The sequence below is a fragment of the Mastacembelus armatus genome, chromosome 2 (assembly GCF_900324485.2).
Source record: "Mastacembelus armatus chromosome 2, fMasArm1.2, whole genome shotgun sequence".
NCBI lineage: Eukaryota > Metazoa > Chordata > Actinopteri > Synbranchiformes > Mastacembelidae > Mastacembelus > Mastacembelus armatus.
The window spans coordinates 1,803,982-1,815,535 of record NC_046634.1 but is presented as its reverse complement, the minus strand read 5'-3'; positions in this window follow the sequence as shown (position 1 = coordinate 1,815,535).

Here is an 11,554-nt window from a genome sequence, read left to right as displayed (position 1 = left end):
GTTCTTACAGTCTCGTACTTTATTCAATACTTTTAAAATTTAAAATAACATTTGTTTGAAGCTATGACAGCCAGACTCTGAATGTTCCTACAAATATTTGCTTGAGAAGGTGACACTTTAATTTTTGTACCTTTCCTTGACAAAAAGCCTATTATGATACAGACAGTTACTCAGACAGAACACTGCAATATTATTAGACTGGATGTTTTTCTTCACAATAAACCAGTGACAACTCTAGTCAAATAATTCAATAATATTTTTGTTTAATACAACTTCACTCAACTTCTGGTCTGTGTTATTTCCTCAACTACACTATCTCTTCTATTTTATCCTACTTATGTTTTTCAGGATATGGAACGGAATATAAGGAACCTGGTACTTTATTTCATTATCATTCCTGCACTGAGGTCTATGTATCATAGGTATCTGCCCACATTTTATGATCCAGATTTTACATTTGATTCTACTTAGAATAAATGCTATATGACTGAAGTCTACTCAGTGAGATATTTTGAGACTGTTTATGATGTTAGCAGCTACCTGCTTATTCAGCTTCCTGTGCATCTGATTATATGGTGGAATGGTAGGGACTAATAAATTGCATGGATCAAAAAATAAGTAGCATCTACTAGTTTTTATTAGTGATACGACAAAGAGCATCTGCCATAAATAGACTGCAGCAGACATGTGCCAGATGAGGTGTGTAGGACAGAGTGATCACTGGGCTTCTTTAATAATGAACTGCACATATTAATATGTCAGACTAGGTATCTAGCATTAATTACTAAAAAAAAAAAAAAAATCATCCTCTATGGTCCCCCAGCAGCTGGTGGCATTCCAGGCGACCGTGTAGCTCGCCTATGTCTAATAATCACCTTGCACATATTTTCTCTGTGATAAACCACCACTGCATCACAGCCCTGTTTTGGCTATTTCAGTAGATTGCCAAGGAGTTGGCATTCATGCCATTCTTGTTGCATACATTCACACGAGTCATTGATTGGACTGTGAGCAAATGTGAGCTTGTGCAAAGCAAACACAGAAGACCTGGTATGACCAGCATGCCTGATGCTGTGCTCCCCCCTCCCGCCACCCCTTTAGTAATAAGCTGCAGGATCTTACAGACTCACATACTGCACTATACCATATTTCATCACCTACAGTGTAGATAATGGGTCTCACTACTGACTGACAGAAACCAGTGTCAGTGTGTGGAAAGCCGCAAAAGAGCAAGGCTCCAGAGAATTTATAGTATCTTGGTAAGTGCGGTGAGCAGGAACAGGTTTCTTGACTGCTGCCAGAGCAGGCTTGCTTCCATGTCTTGCAGGAAGTGACTTGACTAGGTGTGTCAGTGCCAATCCTTGCAGTGTTCCACAAAAACTGATGGAAGAGCTGCAGGATGGAGGAGTTGGAGCAGCAGCAGTAGCATTTGGAGGCTCAGTTCAGACATGATTGAATTATCCAGCTCAGTCTGATGCTCATCTGATGCTATTTTTGCTGTCCTTATTATTGTCTTCAAACAGCATAGCCCAACTAGAATGTTCCTGCTCTTTGGATTGTGAAGGACTGTAATTCAGGGCAGTTCACAAAAGAAGAAATATCCTCGGAATCAAAGCTAAAAAGAAGCAGGCTGGCTCACACTGGCAGTTCTTCCCTCGATTTTGAAAACCTCACTGCTCCTTTCCCAGTAGTGACCCAAAAGAAACCAGAATAATCCAATCACCTGGACCGAAATCACTGATGCCATCCCTGTGTTTCTCCCCAGCCCTCCACAACCTGGACCTCAGCAGCACATTTGTAGCTATCTCGGCTGTCTCAAGGTTTACCTATTTACTGCACTTGTTGCTGCTACCCTTTTGTGGCCAGCGCTGTTCTTAGCCTTGAGCTGAGAAAAGAGACACAAGGGTCAGTACTTCGATCAATAAACCATACATCAGGAATTTTTTCCTTGCAATTAGGAATCAGTAGTGGTATAAGTATAAAAAAAAAAAAATCTGCATTGTGGAATGCAGAACAGCCCTGTAGATCTGCCAGCACAGATTGACCAACCTTTGATACAAAATATGCTCTCCTTGCTGTTTGTTTGCATCTATTGAGGTTCAGCCAGAGGGCCTTCTGCCTGGGGAAATACAGCTCCTATGGAGCTTCAAAAGCTCCTCATTTCTCATTTTTTGAGAAATAAAATGCGTAGGATTCACGGAAACATATGAATTCTGAGATTAAGTCAACATCAGACACAGCCATGCCAGAATAACTGATGTTTCCCCTTGTAGTGTGTATGCGTGGTGTGTCTGTGTGTGTGTGTGTGTGTGTGCCTCTGGTTGCTATGGTTATGCCTTTCTCTGGATCAGTCTGCAGGTGGATAAATAATGCACACTAATGCTGGCGTGGTGACAGCACTGCAGCAAGCTGTTGCTCACATCAGCTCTGCTCTGGAAACACTCACAAATACAGACATAAATATGCTAATATGCACATGCAATAACAAGCATGCATGGCTGTATGCATCTTGTCTGCTTAAAAAAAGCTTGGAAACATGCCTGTAATGAAATTACAGTGTGCAACCACAAGCACATACAAAGTGTTTTTACATCATCTCCGGTATTGACTGAACAAAAGCTTAACAGGGATGGCAGGCTGTCAGGCATGTTCCAATAGAGTGAGATATCAAAGTTTGTTTTGACATAACCCTGTCTAATGAAGCAGATGAATAAACTTTGATGGACTGATGTCAATACCTTCCCCCACTGCGGGATGCACTCAAAGGTCTCCATTGGTGTTTGCCACTTCAGAAACTGCCAGAAACACCAAATGTGCGATATGACGCCAAATGATGGAGGAGGAGAAAAGAGCATCAACAAATCCCACTGCTAACTTTATGTATGTGGTCCAGGGGTGAATAAAGATAGAATCTCATATTCCTTTGTGCTGTCACTCACAAAGCATTAACTGACTGAATTTTCATTTGCATATTTTGCTTTAGTCTACATTATTTATTTATTTTTTTTGCACAGGTCAACATTTCACAGTCCTGAGGGAGAAATCTTTTTGTAGAAGAGGCAAAAACCAAATGTTCTTTTGGGAAATGGAGAAAATAACTAACGGAAACATGACAGGAGATGACTGGCTCATGGTGTGGATGAACAATATTTGCCAAAATAAACATATTTTTGCATTCTGCATTGACTTCCATTACATTTTAGGACCGAACTCTTCGGAAGAAAAATTAAACATTTCTTCTTCTTTGAAATTGACGGCAAAGGAAACATACACTAAAGATACCGTTTATTTTTCCATCTCTGTACGAAAATGGAAAGATGGTGAGTGACAAAGAAGCTTATAATTTAAAATAATTTATTACTCATTCAGTATCTCGGTAGAAGAGCTTGCTTCCATAGATGTGATAAAATATGCTTGGAAGAAGTGGTGTAGAAAATAAACAACAAAGGGAGACAGGGAGATGGGGAGTTCTTTATGTTCTTTAGTGAATGCTTGGATGAGTCAGTGTTCAGATATCTGTCTTGGTATATGAAGAAAAAACTACTGTATTTCTACTGTAAAAAGGCAGGAGTGCCAGTTTTACTCTACAGTTTGTTCACTTTAGAGTCAAGGCTCAAATGTTACAGCTGTATTGGGTTTGGAATCGAAACACGCTGCCCAAAAAGATATAGATAAATGAATATATAATGTCTAGGTTTTCAATATGGAATACTTTTATGATAAACAAACTCAAATCCCCTTTGCTTTCAATTTTGAAAACTTGCAATAAATCACCTTTTGCACTCTGTATAGACAGGATAAGAATGCAAAACACCATGCAACTCCATGGGCAGGATGGAACTGGCTGCACAGATGAAATTCTCTAGGAACTTGTATTATGAACTTTCATAACCTTCTAACCAAATACACAAGCAATAGCCCCAAGAAGGCAATAACAGTAGGAAGAGCACAGGTTGTTCATGAGAAAAACAGAAACTAGAAAAGTGCAATAAGCCACAATTATCAGAGTCCTCCCCCGTTGCCAGTCAAAGTAAATCAAATTTATCTGACCTGTGTAAGGGAAGCTGAGAATAGTTGAGAAACTGTCGAGCTCTAGCCACTTGATTGTAAAATGACCACCACACAACACCGGATACGTTTTAGCTGCTTTAAAGGAGAAATTCTATATTTTTCCTTGTTACCAACAAATAGATCAAATCCTGTGAAAAGCCCCATATCAACAAATAATTATTTCTACTACCAATTATTCCAGTCTATGTATTCGGAGCATGACATGCTTTACTGTACACAGTCTGCTGTACATATTTACTGGCAAACTACTGTTTGGGCTGCCATATGATCTGGCACAGACAGATCATATGGCTGCTGCAGTTCCTGGTGTCCAATAACACAATCGCGCATTAGAGGTGGGACACAGGTGGTTAATGTTGAGGGCCTGTGCAGGTACGTGGCTGTGTGGGGGGCTCACATGTTCTGTTTGCTTTAATTTCCACACAATTAAGTAGGATCAATAAAGTACACCGTTACAACTGGATGGCAGTTAAAAACAAACATAATCAGGAGGCAAAGGAGCAATGCAGCCAATAAAGCAGTTAAAGCACATTACGTAGAAGCATGTTCATGTACATTTGGAAGTTTTGCCATATTTGTTTGAACAGTAATATTCAGGTTTCTGTATCTCTTTCCCATGTTAGTTCTGAAACCGTCTTTTGCTGCAGCTATTCTGGAGTGCTGCGTAACAGGAGTTACATCTTGAATAGGAACTAAACGGCTTGTATTGACTGAGAAAAGAATAAAACTGTTGGTTTAGGTCTTTTCATGGGATTTGTTCACAAAAAAAAAACAAAAAAACAAAAAAAACAGGGAATACTGCCAACTTTATTCTTTATAGATAGCAGATTTGATGCATCCATCTGTAGCAGCATAAAAATAGAATAAATAAGCCTGATGACCCATGATAAATAATACAAAAGGGGACAGTAGCAGTAGTATTTAACATACTGAAAGCCTGTTGTTTTGGTTGCACTCTGTTTGATTGCAATCATGTCAAAGGCTAAGGGTCTCTCACCCACAACACCACTTATTTCACCCTCCCACTCGCTGTTTATTGGCATCACTGTGGCATAAAGAGAACATGGAGTGGAAAAAAACTGAAATAGACAAGCAAGCAATGTCTCCAGTCCAAATTCTGAGGTGTAGTAAGTCATGTGGATGAATATTTAGCTTGAAAAAAGGGCAGCCAGGCCAAACTACTGCTATTTCGCATGTGATGGTGCTAACAAGAAAAACAAACACGTTGAAGCTTCAAATGACTGCAATTAAAAAAAAAAAAAAGGTGATTGATCAGTTTACCATAAAAAAGAAAACAAAAAAAACAAAAAGCATCTCTTCTATCTCATCAAATCAGCCTCCCCAGACTGTAATAGCTATCAATAAGAATACTAATTTCTCACCCAATTGTCATCCACTACAAATAAGGCCTGGATCTGAGTCCTCAAAGATCCATAATGGTGTGATTTTTCATTAGCATTCATGATTGCTAATTTTAGGTGAACTGTCATATTGATTTCCCCATTGGCTCTGCTGGCTGGTCACTGAATCATGAGCCAAACAAACAATTCACTGCCACCATATTTGTTTAATACACTGTATTTCATTTCCAATTATGTGTAAGTGTAAGATCTCACGCTGATGAATGGGTTGGGTGAAGGGAGGCAGATGTGAACAGTACAGACGTTCGAACTGGAAATGAATATAGATTTGTCTGTTGTCATGAAATCTGCAAGCTGGAGTAAAGAGTGGCAAATGTCTTAAATTAATAAATTAGTTTTAATCAGTGCTGTAGGGAACGGGGGGGGGGGGGGGGACTAAACTCACGTCGGGCTTGATAAACAGACAAAGCTCTAAATTTGGATGCAGTGGAGTGTACACTCAGAGGATAATTATCTTCATCTAGGCCTTATTTTCCTTGTTTTCATCACCACGGTGATTGTTTGTGCTCAACAATTCATCACTTCACTGCCGAGCTTCTGCATATCACTGTAGCTCTTATAACGGCCGGTTTGAAGACTAAAACAGTTAAACAATAATTAAAATGGTCAATTCAGAAGCACTTGAACTGCTTTTACATATCGTAAAAAACAGCGGAGTTACAAATAATGAGCAATTCAACGCTTCTTCAGAGGATTTTTTTTTTCCACACACTTGATTGAACACTACTTGATTGGCTGGGCTCTTCTGTATTTTGTTTACAGTATCACTACTGCAAGTGTGTACGTGCTTCCCTGTTTGGATGCTTCTTGAATTATCGATAATATTATGGCTTATTGTGTTGATGTGGATTTAACTACTACTACTACTACAACTGCACTGTTTACTTGCCATTGGTGTGCTTGGGATACTATACTATTAACTATTGGAAGGAAGGATTTATGAAAAAATGTACATCCCATCAATGAAGAGGCTTTAGTCTCACTGGATGTATGAAAATAATAAGCATACATTTAACCAGGCAGACATTTTACTAGTCAAGTCGTGATTTTAGTCCTGTATTGGTCGTGTTGTTTTTTTTTTTTCCCCCACTGCTGCCCAGCTGCAGAAAGCACCTGTTCGAGTATAACAGATGCCCGGGTGAGGCACTAATGAATTCACGCCAACTTTATATCCAGCTCTCGGAATCCTTAAATATTTCACATTGACTGGTAAATTGGATTTACAGCCGAAGAACAACACTTGGAAAATTAATTACCTTTGATTTAATGTTGCTGGAGAATAGTCTCCTCTTGGCCTGTGGTGAGCAACAGCTAGCTATTTATATTAACTTCTGGATCACTAGATAAAGCAGAAAACTTCCAGACTACAGCTTGGTGTGATTTACTAAACGTTTACACAACTAGAACTGCAACCACGAGCGAAGTGTAGGTATTTTTACACCTGTGGACCACGGTGCAAAAGGGGCAGCTGCTACACCACTAAAGACTTTACAACTGCACATCCCTCGTCTGCTACATTTTCAGTTTCTAATCCAGAAAATCACTACCAGCTATGAGCGGATGACTGATCGATCACCGGGTTCCCTAGTGCATATGAAGCTGTAGAGCTGATATTGTATTCATTTCCCCCAACGATCCTCGGCTTTGTGTTGACACAGTGCGCAGCCAGATCTTATCTAACCGTTCTTGTCAAATTGCATTTGTCTACACCATAATGCGTTGACAATTGCATGTTGTTTTTACAGTAGATGACTGATAGCAGGGGTACGAGTGCAACTGATAGCTTTCCACATATCAGATAACAATGGAACAACAGTCAGCTGATGTGACAGAAGTAGGGGAAAGAGAACAGGATACACTAGAGCAAAGAACAAAAAAAAGAACCAATGTTAAAAAACAGTTTGTTTGGATTTTTATGCATCACATCGGCATCGTTCCTTCAGCTGCAGATTTATCTTCCCGGCTTTTACATTCCGACAAATAAATTTCCACCCGAACAACAGATCCGTGCTTAATATGCTGGTAGCATTCCTAACAGATGTCCTGTTGCCTGCTGTGAGGTAACTTCACTCGAGGCTTTTGTACCCAGATTGGGAAACTGATAAGAGGCACTACACTGCACTTGAACCGGTGTCTCCCAGGTAAACTGTTGAGCTATGCAAAGCTATGCACGGTGCAGCTCAGAATAATGTTGCGTTCAGCTTAAAATATATTTTTCCCTTGTCCTAGTAGATGCACCGGCATGTCTCCTGGGCCTTCCAAAAAAAGATTTCTCTTCAGCTGTGTGAAGTGCCATTGAAATTCAACAGGAAATATGTATATATGTAGACTGAAAGCATTTTTTTTTTTTAAAATAGCAACATGAAACAGCTTGGAATCAACAATCAGAGAGCCAAGGACGTAAAGACATGTTTTTTTTTTTTTTTTTTTACCCAGTATAATCAGGCTTTGCTGGTAACTTTTCTATTTTTTTAACTCTTCGGTCTGAAATTCTTCATGAATTGTGTGGACGTTCTTAAGGTTCAAAGTTCAAACGCATTAGGCCTGAATCAGGAGACAAAACACCTGCAGCTTCAACCGATGTTTCATGGGTTTCTAATTTCCATATACAAAACGAATAAACTCAAACCCACGTGTTTTAAAGCGTTCTCCTTCGTTATTCTCAAGACATGCGTGTCCATGTGATCGTTTTATTGAGTTGTGGCTCCCGTTTTACCATAAGGACCACAAAGACGAGCAAGTGGAGGCTTAGTGAGGTCTCCCCAGGGCTGGTAATTCAGCAGATTCCAGCTCACACAGCATGCCCAGAATGACAAAAAATACGGCAAGAACAAGCCCTTGAAAAATGCAGTGACCTCGAAAAACATCCCAAAATCCTCCCTGAAAACTTTAGAAATGCTTAGCTTGTATACAGCGGATATTTTTCAGTTCTTTGCAAATTCCTGCTTGCTTAACAAGTTTACAAATGCTCCCGATGGACAGCAGGTGAACAGTTGTTTAAAAAAAAAAAAAAAGAGTCAGCCCAGACTGGATGGTACCAATAAATTGCAAATGCGAAGGTCACTGAGGGACAGCCCATAATTATATTACACACTGCTCCATCATTGAGCAGAGGCATGAGCACGCATGCATGTGTGTGTGTGTGTGTGTGTGTGTTACTATTCTGCAGTGTTTGGGACCTGCTGCTGCAGACTGCTGATGAGAAGCTGTCGAAAGAAGAAGACCCTCCATTGTTCTCTCAGGAATCAATAGGATACCTATCAAAAAGGGTTCACTATCTCTGTAATATGAGGCAGATTAGTTCAAACGAGATAACGGAAATTAAAATGGAAGAAACAGAACAAAAGGACAGGAAGGAGTTGAGAAGACAGACTGAGCGAAGTCTGATAAAGCCAAGCGAACATCTGCTGATGCTTAATCAAGCGGATCTGTAGCCCCACACGATATCTCCACTGTGTTTTTCATAATTTTATTTATCAGAGGAAGTGCGTGCAGGCTGCTTTCCTCCCCTACTATGCCACTGATTCACATTTATGCAGTTTAAAAAAAAAAAAAATGTACAGCTGCTTTCTGCTGTCTGCTGCAGGACACTGAGCAGCTCCAGTACACCAATTAGGGCAATATGTGGCAGCTCAAGGGCACCTTCACTACGATTAAAGGAAAAGTATGCTTCCTTTTCTTTCTTTTTTTTTTCCTCCCATATGGGCCACGGTTGCTCCAACATTTTCTTCCTTCAATCACAAGCCAGCGTTTTAAAACTCAAGGTTGTTGCAGTACATTAAGGCGTGGACTCTAAATGTCGACATGCACAGCTCACCCTGCACATAAAATGCCGGAGGTCGGAGATATGACCACCAGCCTCAGCTTCCCTAAAAATTCAGATCGGGCGCACGGACAAAGAGGTCACTCACTCGGATCACCTCCAACCTAACCCGTCGGCATCAGCCGACCAACAGAACCTCTCTATAAAAGGCGTAGGCAAGTGGAGGAATCCCTCACACCCTCGGGGGGCCGGCGGGATAGGAGAATCAAACTGTGAAATCTCCTTTTTGTCTTTGAATCTTGCACAGGGCGTGCACCCACCACACCAGGCTTTACTGTAGGGTTAGCCCGACTTAGCCATGTGCCTTAGCAGGATTTTTGTGTGGCATTCAAAAATCAGCTGAACTGGATCTGAACTGTGGGTTTCCGTTTGGGCTAGAGGCGACGAACAGATTGCTGCGTTTCGAATTATGTGAATGGACTAAAAAGGCATTTGGTTGGTTTGCTGAATAAGTGGGCTCTTTGGCCTGGTAACGGACCAAAAAACCATCTGTTTGTTAGTTATCTGAGCTAAAGGAGAGGTTAATACAGCTTTCATTCTACAACAGCAACTCACATTTGGACTTTATTTCTACCACAGTGTTTTAGGTATCCTCCTTTTTTTTCCTTCCTGGCCTGGTTACTCCATAGTCTGCGCAACCATTATGTCTCCATAATATACTGCTGGGAGATTGTGATGCAACTGAATCACTCACTCATGAAACAGCATTTTGAGAGTAATCTTGTGTATCCATATCTCTGTCTAAAGTTCATGCACCTCAGGAGGAAATGTGACAGAACTCATTGAATAACCGAGAGCCTGAGGCAACGATTTGATTGGTTCTTAGCATGGAAAACACGGTCCAGGAAAATTCACCTCTGCTTTGTTTTGCGTTGCTATTTAAGCTATGCTAATGATACATGAAAAATGTAATGACGTGTTTGCCCACAGGCAACAGGGTAAAGTATTAAACCTGCTCGACAGCCTGTGGTCTATTACAAGATTTTGGTTTCTCTTCACGAGCTGCTGATTTTGTGATTTTCAAATAAATTTGGGTGTATGTGAGATTATCTCAGAACTACTCTGGAACAATATTACTAGAATCACACACAGGTCAGCACCATACCATTTGGAAGACATTGTAAGTGGGAAAAGACTAATCTAAAAAAAAAATGTTCCCAGTCAATATATTTCATTTTCTTTCTGTACAGGAAATGCTTTTATGAGTTTGTTTCAACAAAAGTCCTGGGCCAGAATCGATGCATGGACATTGTGGTTTTGTGGTATGAACTGTAACAATTCAAGTACTAGGGGTTTTCTCAAATTCTATACAGTTGAATAGAGTTTGATTTATACCTCCCAGTGCATCATTAAAATTTGCTTGTTGCAAACATAATGCAAGGTGAAATTTTTCATTTTATTTGGACTTTTACGCAATTATATTTTTAATTTGCTGCAATCTTCCTAGTAAGCAACCAAACCAGATTGGTTATTCTGTTTTTTTTATTATTATTACATTTCAGAGGAGCTATGGTTACTGGGTGCTGTAATAAACTGTATTGTATTGCAAGGAATAAAAATTAGACTGCAGTTATAGATTAGAGTTATATGATCGTGTTTTCCACCAACTCACGGGATGCACACATGCGCTCGAGGCGGCGCCGTATTTTTTTTTCTCAGTCACAGCATTCTAGGGATATTATGTTGTCCAACCACTGCAGCACATATAACCAGTAAAATTTCTTCAGTGCATTTAAAAACAATAAAACATTTATAGTCATATATGTGCTTGCAAGATTTTCTTTACCACTTAAATAATAATAAATATCTGCTTTAATACCTTTCTAAGCTAATTTATAGATTAGTTAGCATTCAGATTAGTACTTTAATCTTTGATTAATAACTTAAAAAAGATAACTATATTCAATTTAGTAAACAATAAAAGGTCTAAATGTGCATGAATGAGTTTGCAGCTTTTGTATTCAAGGCTGGAAACAACCTGTAAATCCTTACCCTGTCCCCCATATGCTCACAGCTACATCCTGGCACTTAAAAATGACACTTGGCAGGTTCAAACGGCGACAAGATGTGGAGGGCATGTGGACGACAACCCCCATTCTGGGATGTTCTGCCCGTGGTTTGGTTAGAAAAAAGAAAAAAAAAAATGAAATATGTGTATATGTGTTCTGTGTCCATGTGTGTTTTGCAGTGAATTTTCAGTGCCAGGTTTCCGCTGTGCCAATCTGTAGTGGCCATGGAG